At 34.8% G+C, this 24522-nt stretch overlaps 1 protein-coding gene across 5 annotated transcripts in view; it reads left to right on the top strand.

Annotated features, from left to right (window-relative positions):
* The first annotated feature begins 3749 nt into the window (after positions 1 to 3749).
* Ypel (Yippee-like) overlaps positions 3750 to 24522 on the top strand; it is a 96063-nt gene continuing 75290 nt past the window's right edge. For 2 of the 5 annotated variants that reach the window (XR_012461650.1, XM_074139420.1), the window contains exon 1: positions 11677 to 11912. The gene's annotated coding sequence lies outside the window, so the exon portion shown is untranslated. Of the gene's footprint in view, positions 3834 to 11676; positions 11913 to 12522; positions 12717 to 21468; positions 21659 to 24522 lie in introns of those variants that run through there. The other 3 variants (XM_074139423.1, XM_074139421.1, XM_074139422.1) reach the window with 3 other exon arrangements.

Here is a 24522-nt window from a genome sequence, read left to right as displayed (position 1 = left end):
ATTGATTGTTAATTGATTCGTTTTTATTTTAATTTTTATTTTATTTTTTTTTTTAATTTTATATTAGATTTATTAGAACTTTTATTTTTTAATTTACGCCATTTTTTTTTTAAATTTTTTAAATTGTGAATATTTATTTTTTAATTATTTTAAAAAAATAAATTATATATTATATATATATTTTTACTTTGTATCTCTCAAAAATAATAATAAATAAATAAAATAAAATAAGTGAAAAAAAAAATCGTGTCGTATTTTTAGGATTTATTACGTAGAGAGCAATAAATTTTAATTAGTTATTAAAAAAATATATAAATGATTAAAAAAAAAATGTAAAGAAAAATGAAAAACTCGAACAAAAAAGAAAATGTGGCTTGTTGATGGCCACAAACAGGAGGAAAAATTGTAAAACAATTTCTAAAAACCCAAAAAAAATTCTTAAAAATAAATAAATGTAAAAAAAAAAGTACACTTGGATCGACCTTGTTCTTTTCTTAATGTGTTTCTTTATTTTTAATTTTGTTACTTCCTCTTACTTCCCTGAAGAGGATGTATTGCGATCGTGTCAAATTGATACAGGAAAAATTAGGTTTTTTTTTTTTCTTAATCTGAGGAAAAAAATGGGCTCTCATTATCAAATAGTGTTTGTTCTCTGGATTAACTTGGGTGAATTCCTAAAAGTGTTATAAACTTTTGTAATCCCTTGGGAACTAAAACAGAAAGCGATCGAAATTCCTGAACTAGAAGATCCACTTTGATAGACTTGTTTCTTTTTTAATTGATTGAGTTTTCTGCAAAAAAAAAACAACAATTTTCTAGGTTTTCCTTTAATCTTCACCGCACAACCATTTTCCTGTCCCCCCTACTCCCTGTAAGCTAAGCTAACCTTGGGGAACAGAGAGAGCTAGCTATCATCGAAGTGGATTAAGCTAGCTAATAACATAAATGGACTAATAGAGCCCAAATTGATTGGTTTGCTCAAAAGTGATTGCGGATTGCAGCAAATCTTTCAAAATCTTAGGAAGTTGCAATTGAGACTTCAAATTGTATTTCTTTTAATGCACCTAAAATCGCTTAAACTTCCGGAATGAAACATTGAAACGGTTTGGCCCTGACATAAGTTATCTCCAAATTCAGATGAAACTTTTTGAATTACTCGAAAAAAATAGAGAAAGTTCCTAGACATTCTCACTTTGATGTAATGGTATTCTTCCAACGACAATCTTTGGGGCTACATGTATCTCACTCACAATAGATCAACTTGTACATAAGAGTGTTCACCAAGTTAAGAAAATCTTTCAAATAATTTATCGGAAAAAAGAAAAATGTATTGTAGTAAAGTTTAACTTACAATGAAACTGATTATCTTTAAAATTGTGAGTTTTTCTTGGGGCTCACTTTAGGAAGAAAACCTACCACGCCCTTAAAATTGCCATCCAGGGGGAAAAAAAACAGGTTCTGGATAACCAGTTATAGATCAAGATGCACGAAAGTCGTACAGTATGTTTAAGGTAACTGTAGCCAGAGAGATGAAATTTGTTACTTGACTTAAGATGTGGTACTTCTATGGAACGCCATTATATGCCTTTCGACATACCACAGCCTCCAGGATATACCACTTTACTAAATCAATTTTTGAACTTAAAATAATTAAGTACATGTAGAGCTTTAACTTTTATTTGAAACGTTCTTCCAGGGAAATACATTTTATGGCACTTCAGGGAATGGGGGTCCCTCTAATGTCTCGTTTCAGTTTCAATATACTGATCTGTGTATTATAAACTAAACTGAGAGAAAAATTACGTGATTGTTCCGCACTAGATTTCAGTAATAGTTAAAATACGTAAGAATGGACTTCGCAAATTCATTAAAAACTGTTAACACCAAAACTTCAGGACGTGCTGTGGTAAAAACGCCCATAAAATGTACACTTAGTGGTACCAAAAATATTTGAGGGAGACCTCAAAACTAAATTGCTCCTGGAATTTTCTATAGTGCTAAAAAGATTTTAAAACTTACCTTTTTTTTTGTGAGTAATTGAAGTTAAAATTATTAAACAAAATTCCAAACTAAATAATTTATTAATGAAGTGCTTTTAATTATTCAATGCGGTTCATTAAGCACCTGTAAGCCCACTGTGCTTCCAATATATTTGCAAGGAACAGAATTGATAATTAAATATTTAATCTATTTACATTTTTTAATTCAATTCGCAAAATCATCGATCTTCATGACTTTAATTGCAACAGCATTCAATCTGCGGACCATGTAGTTTCAAGTGATAAAAAGGTAATTATTAAAATGCAAGTTGGAACAGAAAAGAATTAGCGATGGAGCTAGTAGAATTATAAAGTTGGCGCAAAATTCATGCTGTTCCAATTTTATTTCTTTCTGAATAGAATTGTCGTATTATCGATTTAAATAAAAGTGATTGTTTGGCGGAAAGTTTGTCCACGTTCGTAGAAAAAAACATGTTTTCCTATCAAGTTTAACAAGATATCCGCAGAAGTTCTCAAAATGGTGATGATATTTGTAAACAATCTGATAATGAGATTAAACAAAACTATATAACCTTAAAATCAGTCCCCAAAAACAATGAACAATATTCATTTTATCGATTATTACACAAAAGCTCATAGTTTCAAACTGAATGAATCAAAAAATTAAATTTCGATTTAAATCGAAAAGTTGTTTAATACAACATATTCATCACAAACTCGATTATATATGTTATGTTTGGAAAAAATTAACTTCTACATACATACCATAATGCATTTATTTGTGGGTCTCTTACAAATCCAAAATTATATCACTATTTCATTAAAAAATGTTCAATCTTTTTATAAATTAAATTTTTCAAAAAAAACTTTAAACACTTTTTTTCCACTTTTACAGTATCTGAATAGAAGAATTAAAATGTTGAAATAAAGCTTCACAATCGTATTAAAATCATTTATTTAATTTACTTACGAGATATTGAGTAGGCTGGACCTATCTAATCAGCCAGTTCAGCGCGGAAACTGCATCTTTAAACCCTCGGAGGGGGGGGGGCTTTTGATGTAAATACAATTTACTTTAATTAAAGATTGCTAGAATAATACATTAGAAAAATGAAAAGAAAAAAATTGAAATATAAGCATTAGATTTCTGTAAGATTTTATTTGATACAATGAAAGATTATTTTATTTTAAAATTACTGGAAAAAACTCAAAGGTATCTTCTATTTTATAACTGAACTTGGAAAAAAAGATGGCGCAAGAAAAAACAAATTTCAATTAATTGTAGCAGTTTTTTTGGATAACTAATGATTGTAATTCGTAACTGTCTTAAAGAAAATGGTATTTCTTTATCTTTATTTACACAAATAAATATAGAATAGATTTTTTTCAGAATCTATTGAGAATGTTTTATCTCAATTAAGAACTGCAATTTAATTCAATTTTATCAAAAACAAAAAACTGAATTTAATGAAAAGTTATTGCGCAAAGCAAATTCTGCTATCTCTAAAATCTTTTTGAGATCATTACTTATGATTTTTTTTTTTTTTATTGATTGCATAAAACATTGTCGCCAAGAATTTTGTAATCAAAGAGAAGCAAGGAAGTAATTAAGTCTACAATTTTTTTGATGTATACTCACTTGTAAAACATTTTATAAACCCATCTGTTTTATAGTTCGATACAAATTGTGAGTAACAATAAAATTACCTCTTCAACAAAAATTTGAGCTCATAAAACAACACAAAAAATATAAATTACCAATGTAATTCTAAACAAAATCCAGACTTTGAATATAATATAGTATATAACTGGCCACTAAATTATCCATCGAAGGTAGCTAACTTTTTGTTTTGTTTTGAGTTAATTGCTATAAATTAATTAAATTCAAAGATAAGCACTGACGAAAACTGCTACATTAAAATAAAATTTTGGTAAACCAAATCTTAGCCTTAAAAAAAAAACAACAACAAAAATCAGAAATTACAACTGAAATTTATAATCAATAAGAGCCTTAATTTCGTTTCATAAAACTACGATAACATTGTGGTTAGAACAATACTATTTCTGCTTCGATTAATTAGGGCTTAATTTAGGCTACATTTTCACGTTTATTAAGTTTTATGTCCAATATTGTTTACGCAAGAATATCAAACCAAGCTGCTATCTTATTATTCGAAAAATAAAAAATAAATTGGTAAGTTATCATTTTTCAATTATAAAATCCAAATTATCGTATTTTTCCACTTTGAAGGGAAAAAATGTATGAAAATGATTGTCCCTTTAAAAAAAGTTCTAACCTTCAAATTTCAAATTGATTTTCAAAAAGAAGGAAAAGTTTAATACGATAAATTTTTTGCTTTTTATTAGTTTTTTGTACAATAAATTCAGAACGATGACAGATGTTCATTCTTCTTCAGAGAGATGGCGATCAGATTTGAATGCTTAGACCAGAGTTCCCCAAACTTTTTTGTGTCGTAGACCCCTTGCCATGTTTTTCCGTGTTGGGTAGACCCCCTACTTACCTGATATTGATTTCCTGTAAATTTCTAACTGTAGTGAAGTTTAGTGTTAAAAACTTAAAGTAAAAACACATGTTAATTTATACATTTATTAATTGAATTTAAATTAAAACTACTCAAAATAAAATTTTGTATCTGTTATGTAAAATGTACGTAACATTGAATAAACATAAAATAAACTATAAATAAAATAACATAAGCAATAAGTCAATATTTTTAATGAGAAGGATGAACCTGATGCTTTAATAATAAATTATCAACATTTGGCGTCAATTTTGTAAGGGTTAATCTTAAATCTCCTCGGCTAATGATGTCCAGCCTGTTTCTTTTTTTCGTTAGGAGATTGATAACAGCGCTGAATATGTTTTGATATTATAAGATAGTATGATGTAAGTAAATAGGTTCTATCAGTGTATGTGTTGAGATCCACTATCGTGGACCCCCATTTTCATTTCATGGACCCCCAAATTTTTTTTGCGCTGAGGTAGACCCCTTGCAGGTTGTCATAGACCCCTAGGGGTCGATATAGACCACTTTGGGAATCACTGGCTTAGACATTCCTATCTTTCTTTACATGAATTTTATAAAAAACTAATTTGGGAAAAACTAATGAAAACCTAAAACTGCCACAATCAATGATAAAGTAAAGGTGCTATTATGAATAAAATCACTGATATTATTCAGCGTTATGAAACTAATAGGTTTTAATTAATCTAATTTATAATGAGTGAATGATTACTCTGTATTAAATATGTTCTACTTTTATGTAAAATGAAAGATACTATTTAATGATTGAATGAATGAATAAAAATAAATTTATTATCCTGGGACTATTGTCCCCTTAGAATAAATACATGTACAATTGGAGGTCCTATCGATTTGGCAATGTATAACTTATCTGAGATAACAATTATCGTTTACATTTGTAGATATTTTAAGAAGTTTGTCCAGAATAGATTCATGTTTTTATTCAGGCATTTATTCAGACAGTGTTGCAATAATGAAACAATTTTTTTCATGGTTGAGTCCAAATTTTAACTTCTTGTAACACTTAAGTTATTTACAATAACTTCTTAAGCAAGAATAGAATAACTCACCTATCAAGAATAAGATTCACAGTAGGTAATTTAAATAATAGGTAATAAAAAACAAGGAGCATGGTTTTAATCTAAGAAGGTTAGGTCTTCTGTATTAGTAAACAAATTATTACATATGTATGTATGTAGTACTGTACTAATTATTAGGTAGTCTATTTATTTTACAAATTAATACTCGGAACGGCTCACTTAAAGCATAAAAAATAGTGTAAACTTAAAAGTGTATATTAACAAACAAAAAATGAAAGAAATAGAACTCAATCTTAATAGATTCTAGTGTAATTAGGGTTTCTCGTACTAGAAGATGTAGTACCTCCAGTGATAATGCGTTGATGAAGGATATGTCTGAAGAGTAAGAAGAAGATAACAATATAAACATCTTGAATGTCGAGTTCTCAATGTATTTGGGTATTTTTAGGAAAAAAAATCTCGTTCACTGCGATCTGTAGTGTCCTGAAACATTAGTCATTTCGTTAGTGTATTGCTAGCTGCTATGCCAACTGGGCAGCCTTTTGTCAACTCAGAGTTCTGAGGAGTGTCTTGAACAGCAGTACAGTACTGAAGTGATTGAGAAATGTGTTTCTGTTGATGGGTTTGTTTCAGTCGAGTGTACGATTGTTTTAGTACTTAACACATACCTTGGTCGTTTCATTTCCATGGTATTTCCAGATCGTAAGCCTTCATTCCGGAGCCGGCAATGATTGAAGAACTTTACTTCTTTTTTGGAACTATTGAGCTGCAGTTTTTATTTTTGAAACAGATCGATGTCTATGGATGTCAGTGGCATTATTATTTTGGTGTGGCTAATATATCGTCGTTTCAAACGTAGCTAGGAGTCGGCAGTACAGGTAATGTATCGGGCTCACGATTGAATCTAATCAAGGATTTTCAGTCTTGTAGAACAAAAGTTCGTTTTTATGTAGAAATCCAGATATTGCCAAATTGGCGAATGCAGCCAGCTGTGTCAAGAATATCGCCGCAATATGTTTTCTGTCCTTAAAATTGTGTACGAAGTGTTCGTGATTCCCTTAAGTTGATTGTATTGGTGATTATTTAGGCTTAAACCCGGAGTTGTGAGATGGAATGGTGTTTTGTCCACTTTATTTGGGAGACATTTGTAAATCATTTTTCTTATCTTTTGGTTACGTGTTCAGAAGCTGATCGGCCGGTAACTGTTAGTACTGTGTTTTGTTGGCCAGTTTTATGAAGTATTATTATGATTACAGTGTTCGGAAAGTATTCGCAGGTGTTGAAAAATGCAGGTTATCGAGTTTATGCGCTTTGTTTTTCATCGAAGAATGCCTTAATTTGGAAAATACAAAGAGGCTTAGGAGGTTCTGTGTCGACAAAATGCTTAGGTCGCTGCAGTTTGTTATTGATGTCGATAGTCAAAGTCTGAGTATTAGTTACGAGTGAATTCGTTTTCTAAGTGATTTGCTGGTACCTCGTATTTTTTATTTTTCTTAACTTTTGCATCACATGTTGCCAGATGTTTCCATTTTGAGACTGTAGGAAACGGAGACAATTAATTAAGTAGCTCTTTAAAGGCAAGTCATCTGATGTTATCGCTCCTAAAAGAACATATGAATTTCGGAACTTCTGTAATTCTCAAGTGCCCATTTAATTTATATTGCTAGTAAGTCAAAGTTTTGCCAATGGATTCCTACATCTGTGCCAAACTTGGTGTATTTTGTTTTGTTGAATCAGTTTGAGAATGTCCAGGTAGTCATGTGTCTGTTAGTATTGTCATGGTTTTTTGGTGTGTACAGTTCGGTATTGTCTGGTTAAAAAAAAGTCTATCTACGGTAAAAACCAAATGCTTCGACTGCCTGTGCTGTTCGGCGAGACCATCAGAGATACCAACAGGAAAATCCAGAACTTTGACGACATGACTAACCATTAGAAGTAAGTCTTATTAAGTTTATTTTAAAACTTCTTTTAAATTTTAAACACTTTTTAATTTGTAACTGTGACAAGAAATTGCTACGATTTGAACATCCGTTTTATAAAATATGGTTGAGTTGGCAGTCCTGGATAATATCGTCGATTTTTCCCATCATGACATGATTTTCTTAATTCTGATTGGTTTCGAATTTTCAACCATCATCAGAGATTGATTAATCAGTTTTGAAATTTTACCTCCCAACTTTGTTTCTGTCACACACTTCATTTGCTGACAGGGGAGCCAAAATCTCTTCATCAAACTAAAGAATGAATCTCTAAATAAATAAATATAAAAAAAAGACATCGTGCTATGACGAAACAATAATGTTTTGTCTACTTTTATTGTTTTAACAATAAATGAATATGTAATAAATTCTGGAGTTCACTTAGGTCACCAAACAAGTTTTGATAATACTATTCAATGCGATCGATAGGAAATAAAAATTGTATAAATAGATAAATAGAGTAACGAAAAAGATGATACAAATAAAATCTTACAAATTGTAATCAAAATATTTTAGGAAATAAAATCATGATGCTATTGTTGGGCAATAAAATAGAAATTATTTTATAAACTATTTCTTGATTGCCATGCATTGTAAACATTCTTTGGATTTTCAGATGATGCAGGAGTGTAAAAGATAGGTGTTTGGTTTGTTTTTTTTATTCCAAATATTTAATATATTAAAGAAATGATTTTATTCAAATCAGTGCGTAAACCTAGTAATTCGTGTTTTACCCAAATTATTTCAAAATTATCAGTTTGTTTAGCCGTTACTATTTATTTTTATTGTGTCAAGTGTCTAGTGAGAAGTTATTGGCAGACTTCAGACGGTCCATCCATGGAAATAGCCACCAATAAAAGAGGTAGGATTTAAAGAATTATACAGTAATGGCCCACATTTACGCTTCTGTACCAATAGATGGCACTATTGTTACAATTTCTGTTCACAAATGAATTTAATGTACCACATTAAAGATAATTCCATCTTATTTTACTTATTTTGGGTGCAGGTATTTATTTATTTTTTCCTCAAGTTGTATACTGTGTTAATATTTAAATAGATTTATTCAAAGTAACTTTTTGAACTTTGAACGAGTAAACTTTACAGGAGCTAAAGAAGTATCTCACTCCACCTCAAAAATAAGCACTAGCCTGACATTGGAATGTTGTCTAAAAGATTGGGATCATCTCCTACAAATTGCCACGTCAGCAGTAGGCACAGAAATGTCTGGAAAACCAAAAAGATATTACAAGATTACCACTTTGCGCCAGACTGCCTCGAAAATTACTGAGTTGGGTTTGAACTTCTACCTTACAGGGGATAAACAGGGGTTCATAGCATAACCTCGCTGCTTCCGATCCGTTGACCATTAAGGGCGGGGTAAAAACTTTGCCAACAGGATAGCGACTGACATCCGGTTCTATTGAATTATATGCCTCCCAACAACCTACTAGTGGGCAAATAGGAGTTGAATGTCTTACATAGAATTGGGTTTAACTGAATGGATAACCATGGATTATGTAACTTAAATCAGAAATCGGTGCCTCCATAAGGAGGTAGAATGTGCACATAGGCCGTACGTGGCCTATTGTGACCCAGCCTTGCACGATTCAGAAACGCCTGGTCATAGGCGAGCGAATACTTTTATTTCCAATACAGGTGCCAAAGTGGTCGTCATGCTCGTATTCTTCAAGGAAGTGGAAGGAAGTTTTGGCCCTCTAGCGATGTTTCCTTCATAGCGGTTTCGCATATATTTGCTTCAAGAGCAGTGTGACTACGACTAGGGCAAGTAATCTTCGTCAGCTCGATTTCAACCAAGGAGATTGAGCAGGGGCCTTGACACAGACCTTTGCTAGAAGTTCTGGAAAGCGATCTTTTGCGTCACAATTTGAAGCCAAATATCTTTAGTACAGACTCTTTAGTTTTAAGAAAAAATTTTTTATTTCGTCGAACTGCAAAAAAGAGAAAGTCATATGATTCTTAACGCCAGCTGTAGTATATAATAGTGATGGGCTATTAGAGCGGACTCGTTCCACTGGAACGAGTCCGATGGTGGAACGAGTTGATTCAAATCCCTATTTTAAAAAAAAGTGATTCCGCCCCGCCCCAAAAAATTGAGGCAAATTAAAATGAAAATAATTAATACTGTAGTCGTTTACACTAAAATAAAACTCACTTAAGGCTACTATGTAGAAGTTCACTGACACATTCCAACTTGTAAGAGGAATCCACACCAAAATACAAAATCTGGCGAGCTTAAATACTGATGCTTGAAGAATAAAATAAGTTCCAAGGTTTTTTTAGAATATCGATTCTAAAATAATATTCATTTTATTATTTTGTTAATTTCTAAACAAAAGTAGGGGTCGATCTAAGACAGGGAGTCGAAGGAAAAATAATTTCGTACCCAATATAGCGAACCTTGCAAAGAAACACCAGGCACACCCATCTCATTAATTAAAAAGCAATGCTGTAGTTACTTTACTTATTATTTAATATTTTATTTTACATATAGAAAATGCTGTGTGCTTAATCTTTAACTTAGCGGCTGGACGCTCTTTCTCTTATCTTCATTGGCGAAAGTTAAATCGTGTACATGTTATTACGACGATCAAAGTAATACTGAGCTAAAAAATAGTATTACCTAACTGGTTTACTTACTGCTGTATCCCTCCCACTCTATCACCTACTTCACAAACATTCGTCGATTGGAAATGGGTTGTAGTTTAATATTCGTTTCATTTGAAAACAAAAAACATTATAACGCTTTCTCAAGATGTTTTTAATTTTTAAAAATTTGTTTTTGTCCATTACTCTTATAATATACGAAGAATTTCGAATAAAATATAATATACAAACACAGAATGATCTAGAGTGCAGGTGGAGTCAGTCGGCGTTGTCATGGTGATGGAACCGTTTAACGACTCCGGCCCAACACCAGCAATTTCATTGGTTAAATCCACTGGAATTGGTGGAGTCAAATCCGGAGTGATTTAAATCCTTTTGAAACCGGACTCGTTCCATTTTTTCGTTCACTGAATCTAGCCAATAGAAAATGCTGGAGCTGGAACCGGAGTCGTTAAACGGTTCCATCACCATGACAACGCCGACTGACTCCACCTGCATTCTAGATCATTTGTGTTTGTATATTATATTTTATTTAAAATTCTTCGTATTTTACAAGAGTAATGGACAAAAACAAATTTTTAAAACTTAAAAACATCTTGAGAAAGCGTTATAATGTTTTTTGTTTTCAAATGAAACAAATATTTAACTAAAACCTACTTCCAATCGACGAATGTTTGTGAAATAGGTGATAGAGTGGGAGGGATACAGCAGTAAGTAAAGCAGTTAGGTAATACTATTTTTTAGCTCAGTATTACTTTGATCGTCGTCATGACATGTACACGATTTAACTTTCGCCAATGAAGATAAGAGAAAGAGCGTCCAGCCGCTAAGTTAAAGATTTGGCACACAGCTTTTTCTTTTTGTAAAATAATAAGATATTTTAAAAGCTTGATATTAATTCATAGTAAATAAATATTTCTTTCTTTATGAGTAATTATCATTTTGTTTGAAGGGTTATAATTTTTTTTTATGGGAATAATTTCCTACCCATTTGCGTTTTTCTTCTTGAATCAAGTTAACTCCGGTGGTCAAGCTAGATAACGACAAAACTGCAGTTGCTTTAATTTTTATATTTGACTAGCCTATTTTTGTTAATATTTGGTTACGTTGTTAATTTTATATTTATCAGATCAATTGGGAATTAGGGAACTACTTAATGTGTGTTAAAGAAATATAGTTTTGTTATTAACTGGAAAAGCTAACTTTTAATTATTTATTTAATTACAATGCGTGACATTTGTACTAATGCATAGGGTAAGTACAGACTGGAATCAGTGAACGAGTTGTTGGAATCGATTCCAACCCTGGAACTGATTCAAATCCAACGACTCCAAACGCGGACTCGTTCTGCCCATCACTAGTATATAATGGATTCGCTGTAAATAGCAGAGTATTAGTGTCTGTAGTGGGGGGTACCCATACAGGCTGCGCACTAACCTGCGCGTTAGGTCCAGTTTCTTGCCTTGCATTCACCAACACTTGGCCACAAAACAAATCGAAACTCGTTCTCAGAATCGTGTGTGCGCTTTTACGTCTCTTGTTCAAGATATTTTTGTTTGTTTTTTTGAGAAATAACAAAGAACAATTGAAGTCGCATTTTGTTTTTGTAAATTTGATTCAACAATAAATCTATAATCTTGTTTATAATATCTTTAAACGGTGTACAATACGCGGACAATCGTTTTAAATAAAAGGATTTCTTAAAGAAATAATATGGAGGTAAGTGGTTTTCATTTCTGGTCAATCTGTTCACTTTTTTTGTAGGTTTTAATTGGTTTGTTTTTTCTTGATTGAATGATTAATTTATTCATTGATTTTGTTTAAACATGTGTTAATCAATTTCCAGAAATTAACTGCTTTTGTTGTTGATTGCATTTGGAAATTTACGTCTTTAGGTCAGTAGCACTTTTAGGTCTTATAGCTGCAAATTAGAATAAGGGAATCAATAAATTCATTTAATGTAAATAAAATTTATTTGTATTGAACATATTTTACACAGTAAAGTGTATTTACTTTCTTTGATTAATTATTAAAACGAATAGATCAAAACTTTGCCAGCAGTTAAACCCCTGATTTGGGTTTAGATTTGACCTGTTTACTTACAAGAGTTTTGAACCTCTAAAACTTTCTAGATAAAATAGCTTGCAAGGAACTTCGTTCTGGGATGTTTTGACGATCAGCTGAGCGCAGTCTGAGAGTGGGGATGACGGTAGTGTTGCCCTGGGGTAGTGGGGATACCTCAGTTTTTTGTTCCCTCAAAGGGGTTTAGCATTGGCGGGGGGTGGTGGTGGAGGAGCAAGATTATCTTTTGTATAAACTTGCATTGCTCTCCTTAGTGTATTTTTTGACGATTGTCTTAACTGACGTGGTTAGTTCGTTCTTGGGAGTAAATTTTTATTTATTTTTGGTAGTATGTTTTTTCCGTTTCTATAATAGACAGAGTGAACGAGCTCAAAGTGTTTATCTTCACTTTATTTATGAACTTCCTTCTTGTAGCATTTGTGATTTTTCGGCACCTTGGAGGTAAGCCAAAAAATATATTGAAGGCAGTGAACAGAATGAATTTAATGTATTCTTCCTTTTTTGCACTTCAATCCAGAATGTTTTTCATTTGGTTCAACATGACGATTTTTTTTTTCGTTCTTGTTTTTTCAGCTTTCATCTGCAAATTTCCTCTGTTGAGAGGCCCCTCTGAAAAAGTAATTTATAAATTATTAGGATGTGCGTGGTGTTTGTGTTACATCTAGCTCTATAATTAAGTCGTGCTAACTCTTTTGCTTTATCATCATGACACTTGGGACCTCAATTAGCTAGGGGGAAAGTTCTTCGACTTTTCCGACGATTTTCATGTCCAGTATAGGGTGTTATTTGTATTTTAATTATATTTTTCTAGGAAACCTAGTTTTAGGGCCATACTGGAGGAAGAGACCTATGTACCCTTTCTTCCTAAGTGTTATTTAGAATGATGTACAATTTAAAATTGTTACCTACCTACCTGCCTTACATCGTGCGCTACGGTCCTTCAAGAACCTGGGCTTTTTTTTTTTTACTAACCATTGCCATTCGACTCTGCTGCGTCTTCTCCATCATCACTTTAGTTGTCTCAAAGTAGACTGGAATTCGTCACTCTATCTCAACTAAGGGCGCCTTCTTCGTTAGTAACGGACCTTAGTATATTCAAAAATTCCCAGTTTGAAGAGAATGACCTGGAGAATCAAGATTGAGAAATTCCTAAGAGTGTTCCAGAAACATAGTTTAGGATGTACTGGGATTACTAACGACTAGGGAGGTAGATGTTTCTCTTTAAAGTACCATTTTCTTAATTACAGGATGTAGTGCCAAAATCGCCGAATGGTACAATTATCAGCGAAACAATAATGCGATTTTTTTGCAGTTTATTCTCGATTTTCCCGAAAATAACTCACAACGCTTTTCTGTTATCTATTTTTAATCACCTGATTTCATAATCACTTTTCATTGTAACTTTTCCGCCTGAAAATTCGTTATCTAGGTAATCTTATCTTTGAGCATTTCCTTGAAATAAAGAAATGACTAAATATCGTGACTCACCAACGGATAAACATCCTAGGGGTTTAAGATGAATCTATGTTTGAATTTATATGGCGGTGGATTTCTCTTAAACATGGTTCTTATATGAGGACTACCAATATATGTACTGATATATTGTCGGAAGTATCCGTCGAACCTCCACAACGGAAAGATTAAAATATTTGGTTAGGGCGCCTAACCAGAGGTTGCGGCAATAAAGTTTTGGTCTAAATCGGTCCGGCGGAAGTACTACTTTACGATTTTCCGGTCGTTGCGATTTCCGCTTTCGTACAGTTTTTTTTTACACGCACTTTTATTTACACAATTTTCCTGGGAAATTGGAATTAAGGCTCTACTGGTAAATGGAGAAGTAGTATTCCCCTAAAGAGGGCGCTGAAATATGTTGCTAAAAGATCGCGTTGATGCAGAGTTCTGTATCCGGAAGTCACCGATGGATCATATGTTTGCTTTATTGCTGAAGCTTAACCGGCCATTTTTTTTTCCAAACTTTATCCACAGTTGTCTTACAAATAGATCTTCAACTACTTACAACTTTTTTTAAAAACAATTCCAGGCGAATGAATGGGATAGGTAGGGGGGGGTTGACCTGCATCTTACGCACCATTGTAGTTGTAATGTATGGTTTTACCAAGTTTAATTTTAGAAAAAGGAAAATGTTTGATTCGAGAGTTCTGATTTTATTAGGAGAAAGTGTTAACTGGTCGCCATCGCCATTCAGATATTAGTACGTATTTTGGAGTCTGACCGATCAACTTCCGGCTAACTCCGTCATCCTGTTTTATACGCTAATTGGCTCCTTTTTGTTACTTTTTTTTTGCGCGCGCAGTAATTATTTGTAAGTAATTCTTTTATTATTAAAAGCAAGCAGCCAAATTCAGTCGCTTATTGTTGTGAACCTTTATTCATTTATTTTTTTTAGATGAAAAAAAAATTTAATGTCCTACCAGTTTGTAAAGGACAGTTTTGCCGGAAATAAGGGCAATCGCCGCGATGAACAGCAGATCCGGGGAGCCGTCATTGGAGCTCTTACAAGGCGAGTCATTCAACCTGCTCTGGCCAAGTTCATTAACACGCCCCGCACGAGGTGTTGCGTTTGTGCGTGTGTAATTCACTAATCGAGTTTATAAATCGCGCTGTGAAAATATATCGATATTTTAGTCCATTTTCAATTTTTCTAACACATGGTTTTGTGAAATGCATTAAGAGGAAATCCTGTGAATGTAGAGACTAGATAGTTTCTGTCTCGTTGTTTGTAGTTGTTACCAGCCAAAAGGTGCCTACACTGACCTCTCTGGAGCAGCTGCAACCTACTGGAGGCAGGGCTGGAGTCACCCTTCTTTAGAAAAACCACTTTGTATAGGTTAGTTCATAACAGAGAACAGGTGGTTCCATCTTCCGCCCGGATGTAAGCAACTTCCGCTCGCCTAGTACTGCAGCTGGACCAGTTCAAACCCACTTTAGTTCCCCCCCTCCAAGGGGGTTTTTGGTTATTTTTTGAGCATTAGCACCACCGAGGGATGTAGGTTATTTTCTGGTTACCAAGTTTTTTATGTTTTTTTCTCCTATTTTTCACAGGAGCAGAGTGGGGGAACACTGTTAGCTTTTAATACAAACCGCGGGTAGCTAAAGTTAGGCTCCGTGATTGGACCTGGAGGACAGCTAGCTGTCGGTATCCCTCAATCACAAGTGGTACATCAATCACTTATTTTTTATGGATTTTTCGATTACCCTTAAATTTAGATCTATCTGCAAATTAAATCGAACAATTACGACACGTTTTAACTGTTGTTTCCATCTTTTATCTAGTTTATTTCCGGAAGTACCATTTTCCCGGCGAATTCTTCCCTTTTTTGGAGTTTTTCTTTTTGGATAATCCCAACGATTTTCTTTAATCCTTTTCTCTGGATTTGATCTCCTACTTTTATTTGAGATAAGTCTAGGATAATTCGATTATAAAGAAAAGGGGGAATGATATTCTTCAAGCAAAGTAACGCAGTATAATTCAGCTATGTGGGTTCTATAACACGAAGAAAGATTAACTTCCTGATAAAGTCCGCCTCCCGGAAGTAGCACACTGTTAATTGGATTTTTATTTATTTATTTTTAGAAAAACTTATAGAACAGAAGTTTTTAGGTTTTCCAAGTGCGTTGAAATGTTCCTTCTTCTAAGTGAGCTACTCAAGAACTTTAGCGTAACAGAAAGTCATGTGGGTGGTTAGACAGATTCCTTCCTTCACTTAGCGCAATGATCTAGTTATCATTTTGTCCAAAACAGAATTGTAGCGATCTCTGTTTCCGGCCTTCAAGCGAATACCTTTTAGAATCTTAGCGATTTTTTTCTTATTGGGTTGTACAGTCAAACATTCTATAAAAAATCTGAGGAGCCTCAAGATGACGTGCCTCAGCATCGAAAGTCTAAATCTAAATGATCACGAGATTTCCTCTGACGTGTTTGTTTTTTTTTTTTTAAGTCAGTTTGGTCTTTAGAGGTTATATTTTTTTGAACTTGGGTCATCATTTAGTGCCGAATCATACTGTTAACTGTGTAAAGTAAGACGAAGTTGTTCTTACCAAACTTCATTTTACAATCACCCATGTGGGTAATAACAATGTCGTGTAGCCTGAGTGAGGGGAGGTTACACATGTGCAGGTTCGAATGTAAAGGTCACCTTGAGGAGCTGGGAGGGTGTTGTTGTTACTGGTCAAGTTATTTGTCAGCAGAAAGGCGTCCATTACCTTGCTACCCCTACCTCAAGGTCTCTGCCTCACAAATAAATTGCCCACCGACAAATATTTAGGCTGCCCCATCTCTGTACAAATACTGACAAGTGGTGACAGGTTTGTATAAATCTTAACCAGCTGTTTATTTTTGGCGCTGTTTAGCTCACGCGTGTTGATTATAAAATTGACACCCAGGAATCGGAAACAGTCTGGGCAACATTCACCTACCACACTTTCTCTTCCCGGCATTTCTCATAATTCTGGTAAATTTCTGCAAACCTGGCCGTTTTAGTACACTTTTAAAGGGAAAATCCTTGCAATCGTATGAAATTTTCGATATTTCAGTCGAGTTTGTGCCTGAATCGATTCTGATCTCAAGAAGCTGGAACTTTTAAACTTCGTTTAGATGCTGCAATGAGGTCTACAGAACTTATTCAAGGAAGTACATTGACCGGAAGTGATGCAGTGTAGAGTTTTTGTTTTTTCCCATTTTGCTGCCATTTCCTCGCGATAACACAGACAGTTTTGGGACATTTTCCCTGTGAGATTGAGGCACTTCCAGCAGATCGGACGGAGTTGTTTGGCTTCTTCTCTAAAAAGTATCATTCTAGTATTTGTCCGGTATTTAGATTATGAAGGAGGTTTAACTTTGTTACTTAATATAACGATTTTGACTTATTGACTTAACTTTGACCTGTGTTTCGGCGTGTCTATAAAACTTCTTCCTGGCTCGGTTCGTGATATGTCAGGCCCTAAATTCGGTTCCAGTTAGAATGTTTCCGCTTTCCAATTATCCCCATCACTCCACTGGTTTTTTTTTCACGTTTCCGGTTTTAAATCTGCCTCCTTTTAGTTATTATTTTTTTCATAGCTTTTCTTTTTTGTTTACATTGTAACCTCACCCTGACAACAGATAAATTTGTGAAGTTCCTGAAGAAGGGAAACGGTTACCGGAAACGTAGAGCACCAATATAAAGTTTTTGTACAATAAAAGAGACTGTCTTTGGCCATCGCAGAACTTGCTTCATTCTTTTACTCCACTTTTTAATAATCCTATCTTGATTAAGTTGTTCTTTTATTTTTTTAGTTGTAAATATAGTTTGATTTTTTAAGTGAAAGGTGTATATTATTGTAGAATTAGGACAGACTGTTTGAATTTCACATCCAGTGGGATTACAACCTTGACAGAATTACCTCAACACCAGCACCACAGTGTTGGATAAAAATCAGTAGGTTATGAAACCTTCCAGACACTAACGTATTACGCCATCTGTGTAACCTACAACGTGAGGAGGTTTCTTTTCTGTTCACATTAAATATCAAGAGAATAACCTGGTGAGGGTAGGTTATAAGGTCGGCGGAGTATTCTCTCGTACACACCTTGTTGCTGCTGCTGCTGATAACAGGAAGTAGGGCGATCTAGCTGCTGTGACCACTCACACGACTTCCTGTCTACGTGATTCCTAATTCACGAATTTCCTTCAGACCCCCAAACATTTTAGCCATATTTAATATTATGCGCATGCGCCTAGAATGAAGTTTTCACGAAAATCCTAAAAGCCATTTTTAAGAAAATGTGGGAAATGCGACCACCCATATGTTTGAATAAACATCTTCTGCCTTCGTGGTTGTGAGGAATTTCCTACAAACTCTTGGAATTCTAACGACGCATTCAGCCTTCCCAAGTGGTAGGACCATAAATTACAGAAAAATGGGACATTAGAGGCAGGACATAAACACTTCCCACTCCCAGAGGTACCGTTAACCGGAATATATGGAAAAATATATTTTTTTAAAAAAGTTATATAACTACATTTACGCAGTGGTTCGTTAGGTTTTAAGCAACTCGTTGCGTTAGCGTTAAAACGCGATGTAGCTAAGAGATTTCCGGTAGAGATCGTTGGAAAAGTGTCGGAGAATTGATAGTATTGACGATTCATGGATACTGCTAGCGAAATTTGTGGATAATTTTGATTGCGCATATGCGGAAATGCAGTGACAAACACACGCAACCGACCCAAACAAACTCCATCGCGCTTTATTTTTCTCATTGGATGCATTCTCCTAACAATCGGAACTCCAGCACCATTTACGCACCGGAACTCCGGAAATTAACTTTCCACCGGAAATTCATGTTTTGTGATTCTTTCTGAACGTGAAAAATGTATTTTGTGCAAACAGCATGACTGAAAAACGGAAACTCGCTGATGACTCAAATTTGGTTCCGCCACCCGCTTTTAGATACTAAAATTTTTGGTTGAAATCAGTTCAATCACCGGAAATGCGACTTAAAACTGAAGTGAAGTGTTCTATATTTCTATGCTTCCGGAAAATGACTTAGGCTTTATTTACCCCCTCGAACCTACCAAAATGTTTGCAACTTTTATTCGAAATTTTTTGCCGCTATAAACATCTGTGAAAAAATGCCGCTTTTAGAATACAAGATGCAGTTTCGGCGTCTACAAAGCGTCAACGTTAATTTCATTGGTGGAATTTTAAGCTAATCGGTTAACAGGAAGAGCAGAATAAGGTTTTAGTGTTTTGTTTTATTTACAAATATTTCCAAAAATGGTTCCGGTTATTAAATTTGCAATGCTTTTTGTTTATTTGGTAAACAATATATTTTATTTTTAAACAAATTTCCGGAACAAAATATTTTCGTGTGTTTTTAGGTGCTAGGCACAACTTCCGGATTCTTTCCACTAAATCTATCAGATTAAATTCTGTCTTCAACACGATCATGATTGCTTATCTGCTAGGGTTGGTTATTTACCTTCACAAGTGGTACTTAGATGAACTAGAAACGTCCATTGTTCGTTCATCTTTAGTGGTTAAGATTGATAAATAGATGGAAATCGTGTTCAAATTGGATTCTCAATTAAAAAACGTGGTTCAATTTTATTCCATGGCCACGTTAATCTAAACTGATTCGCTCGATTTTTTTTTTTCTAGCTTGTTTAATGGCCGCATGCCCTCTCCAGCAGGACTTCTGACGGCAATCGATACCAAGTAATGGATGTACCCATGCAGTGTGAACTCAGGTACGGAGATCGTTGACTCGCAGACGAATCCTCAGCCAAGGTTGCCCCCTCCACAGAAGCTGGTCTGCACTTGCACTTACCAAGTACTGCATTAAAACGCCATCTTCTTTGCTTTGCTTTTTTGTTTTTTTTTTTAATTTCCTATTTTACTGTTGGCAGCACTGTCAGCTCCAGACGCCATGTTCAATGCCCTCTAGAGGAGGTACATTGTTTCATCCGCAGGAAGGTCAACACTCTTTCCTCTTTACATCCTTTTTTGTTGAACTATTCTTGGTTGTGTTTTGTTCCATTGTTGTCGAGTTTATTTCTGTACCCTTTAGATGAACAGTTGGGGTTGTAATATTTCTACTCACGAGTTCCACTGGAAAAGGATCCAAAATCATTGTGACCAACACTGAATAAGCTGGTCCGGCTGATTATCGCCGGAAATGGGTATTTGGAGGTCACCTAACCAAGGAAAAATCTGCTTTGAACCACTCTCATGACTTACCACTATCCCCAAGGTTCTAACTCATTAATTTCCTCCAAGCTCCCAGCGTTTGCATTACATTTCATGCCTATGTCTTTACAGGAAATCCAACCTCCCCCTCACTCATGGAAGTAGTCTAAATTTAATTTCTGGCAAAATGGCCGTTGTCGTGAAAATCGTTGAAACACGGGAAATTCTGTTCAATAAAGTGGCACTTAGGGCGAGCTACTTTTCTTCAAGTTGGGAAATTCAGTTTCACATTTGATTGTCATACAGATAGATGGCCACTTCAGAAGAAAGCCCAAGTGGTGCCTTTATTCTAATTTTCCAGCGGATATGTTACCAATAATGGAGAGCACCACTTGTTCATGCTCAAGGGAACATGAAACGGATATCTCCGGTGAAATATCAAAAGCGGAAACTAACACGATTGTCACACACACGCCACACCTCATTTTTTGAATTAATTTCCCCTCTGTCCACCCCCCAAAAAAAGCTTGGCGATAACTTGATTCAGTAAAACTAAAACTAAGTAGGTTATTAAGGAAGATTATGAAATGTTGGTAAAACTGCTGGTTCGTTACGCTAGGTGTACGATGTACATGAGCGTACTTCCGCCGCATAGAGTCGTATAAACGGTGACACCCATTATTCTCAAAAAGGTCATCGCTACGCCCACATAAAATGGGAAACTTTAGACTTTTAAATGTACACTTGAATACTAAATATTTCCAGGCTAGTTCCAGGATCTCCTACTGGGACGCCTGTTGAATGTTTCGATTCCAGGCCGGGTGCACAATGTGCAGACATTTCAAGGGAACATTCGTCCAGGGTTGCGCACGAACATGCGGGATTTCCTAAAGTTTCCGCTTTAGGCTGAGGGAGCACCAAGTATCCAGATTGACTTGAGTCCATAAGCCTTCTTGTTTGGAATAAAGGCCAAATAGAACCGGTTTTAACTTGCACGTTTTGCTAAGTAGATAATGGTGGTGAGGATTAATAGGATTTTGGAATTTGGGGGCTTGAAAGGTGAGCGTCTGATCTTAGAACTTTGTAGTAGCGCTAGGCATTAAATGATTGGCTTTCAACCGGATTTTGGCTTATTTGAAATTGTCTAGATAGTCTTGAACGAGATCCATTCGTGAAGCGATTTGGTAATAATTGCAATTTTCAAATAATACAACAAAATTATTTACTTAAATTACTGTGAAAAGAACCATATTCTGTTAACGTCATATTCCTTTAATTACATCTAAATTTTAATACAAACTGAATACCATAAATGTGAATATTGCCCAAATACGTTTTGATTGGATAGTTGTCTAACCAACAGACAGGTGATGCAATTAGTTGTGAGGTCGAGGGAAATGTTTGGCTGTGCATGCTGATAGTTGGCAACACTGTGCTGGACCAGCTGTATTAGTGCAGTGTTTACAGACCCAGCGTGCTGAACTCGTAATGCCGTCTCTGAGTGGGTTACTCTCTTGTTTACAATATAAAGAGCTCCCAGTTATGTTTTAAAGTGGTGCCGCGTCAGATTCTTCTACTCTCTAAATATTTTAACCTGTGCTCTTTTGTGTATTGTGCAATTCTCTGAGAATTTGCATATTGTAGTAAGGGATTGTCTGTTGTTTCTCTCTTGGATAGTATTACTAATATTTTAGGTAAGTTGCTCTTTGTCTTTATTTCTAGTTATAATATTCTAGGTTGAACCCATTTCAGTTCCGGTGTATGATTACCTCGTTTTAGTTTTATTGTTTTTTTTTCCGACTGATTCTACTAGCAAAGACTTCCTTTTTGTAATGCCATCTACATTTCAATTCGGCGCTGTACAAATTCCGTCGTGCGCCTCCAAGGGAAGCAATTTCGCGGAAAAGATGTGAACGACTTAATATTTTGTTTGAACAGTAATCACCCACACGATTTCCTTTTGCTACCGATTTTAGAATTAAAAGACTAATACGTAACTTTAAAGTTTTAATTTTTTTTTCTTTTTATTTTGTATACTAACAGATCATTTTTTAAAAACTGTTTTTTTTTATTTTAATTTAGTGAAATACTCCCGTGTTTTCAGTAGCCATTTTGCACTTAATACTAGATTATTTACTAGTACGTATTTTAGTGCTTGAAACTATAAATTTATGTTTTATTTGTGTGATTATTGAAGAAAAATTAAGACTTTTCAGTTTTTACTCTATTTTTTTTCTTACCGTACTTTCTCTTACACCTTAAAGAGGGAAATACGGCAATCGTGCAGATTTTCTAAAAACATCGCTTTGTGTTAGTGGGTTCCGGAGCAACTGTGACGTCACGTTTCCTTCAATAGAATATCTTGTTATTAGGCTAATAAAAATCGTAGAGTTATAGCGATTTTTTTTTATATTAGTTTCAATTCTCAGAATCTTAACGAAATTTAATGACGTAAACCTGTGGTAAAAGAAAATTGTGGCCCCACCAGATTTTTTAAAAAAATGTATTAAGTTGGCCCACCTGCAATTACATTTTTATAAGATAATCGTACTGTTGCAAGAAGGTATCATTTAGAAAAAATGACAGAAGTCGACCTTACGCTGTATGTTGAGCACGGTTTACAATTAATTATTCTATAATTGTGCACTAAAATTACATGATTTGTCGGTTAATGTAATAGTAGTGCAAAATTATGTATACATTATGTAAATAGTGTTTGTTTATGTGAAAGGTGTTAGTTCTGTGTGAGTCATTGGACTGACATACAAAGACAAGGTAGGTCGCGTCATTTCTCTTATCTATTTTCCTTGTTGTTGAGAGATTTTCTTGTTTAAACAGACGATTCTCGAAATGACTGCGCTTGGTATTGTTGAGTTTGGCTCAAGTTTCCTGGAATCGAGTCTTTTCACTCTGTGATGAGGTATTGTTACATGGAAGTATCTATCAGAACGATTCATTCCGGTAACATTGTTACCTTCATGGTGCAAGATTCGTTCACCCTGTGTATCCTGCGAATGCAAAGAACTGTGGTCTGTACACGTGCACCTATCCTGAGTCTTGTCTTTCTGTCAGAGAAATCAGTAGTCAAATACTGACTTCACGGGCTGTCTAACTTTTGATATTTTGAGCTTATATAATATATACTGCGGGTCAAAAGTTTAAGACCGCCTGTTATTTATATTAATTAATAAGTTTTAATCACTCAAAACCCTAATTACACTTAGGTTAGGCATACGTACAATGGCGGTGCTTCAAAAGACATGTATAAGATTGTAACAGGTGACGAATCATGGATATATGCGTATGAGCCGGAAACTAAACAGCAGTCGACTGTATGGGTGTTTCAAGATGAACCAAATCCAACAAAAGTTGTTCGCGCTCGAAGCACTTCCTTAACAAATGTTCGCCTGTTTTTTTTTCCGGAAAAACTGGTCATGTGGCAACACTGCCTTTAGAGGAAACAGAGAACGGTCAATTCTGAATGGTACACAACCATTTGTTTGCCCGGAAATCTTCGATGAAATAAGGAAAACAAACAAGCGCCCGGAAGTATCGCTTTGCTGCAACCGGATTGCTTAAGATTTGGTGCTTTTCGAGGAAAAAAAGAAAACATCTTTTCGTTAAGGGTAAGAGGAAGTAAGATTGCACAGGAATGTAGTCGATTTATTTAATCTAAACAGTACTACCACTACAACAACTGTAGCTGTTTTAAGGATGAACAGGTCGGCCAACTGCTTTTTTTTTGTCGTGCTTTTAGGTAAAATTAGTTTTTAAGAGTTGAATGAACCGTGTAGGACTGTGGTGGCTTTTCTTTTTGACTACCACTTTCAGTAATTACTTAGTAAATACGAGCGTACGTACTAAGTGCGTGCTCGATTCGCTGCCGGTCACGCAACAGCCATTGCCTTTTTGATTATTCACTTTATTTGAGTTAAAGTTCTGGTAATCACTTCCGCGTGGGAGTACCACTTGTATGTTGGTAAGCGTGAAACAGTTGGAATTACTTTTTATCAAAGTGGCAGTGGAATAGAGCAGTTACGCGCGCAAAACCAGTAACTGTGACCAAGTTGCCTAATTCAACTTGAGCCTATATTATCTGAAGTGAACACTCTCTCGACTTCCTTCCGGTCACTACGCACTCAAAGATCTCACCAATGTTCGAGTTATAGATTCTTATTTCTAAAAACTCTTGGATGACCAACTGCAAGTTCATTAAACAGTCCAAGTTGGAAGAAATTGTCTGATTGCAGTAAAGAGAAATGCTATTTAGATAATTCTCCATGAATGTGGCACTCTTTCCGGTTTAGCAACGTACTGTATTGGATGAGATCTCAAAAGATATCAAGTTAGCAGTAATAATGGGCGGTTTAATATTTAACAGCTGACCTCTACTTCAGTTTGACCTACGAGATGACGTCAAAGTTACGTAGGTCAAAGTTATGTGAAAAATATTCTCTCGAACTGGTAATTCATAAAAACTGCTTTGACCATTTCGCTGCGACCCTGGTTGTGTAAAACCGTACTATCCTGTACACCCTTTTACTGCCTTCTCTGTAGA

Source organism: Rhodnius prolixus, unplaced genomic scaffold (assembly GCF_049639745.1).
Source record: "Rhodnius prolixus isolate KJV_2025 unplaced genomic scaffold, Rpr scaffold_23, whole genome shotgun sequence".
Taxonomy (NCBI): Eukaryota; Metazoa; Arthropoda; class Insecta; order Hemiptera; family Reduviidae; genus Rhodnius; species Rhodnius prolixus.
Note: the sequence above shows the minus strand (reverse complement) of the source record. Positions and strands in the feature narration are given on the sequence as shown.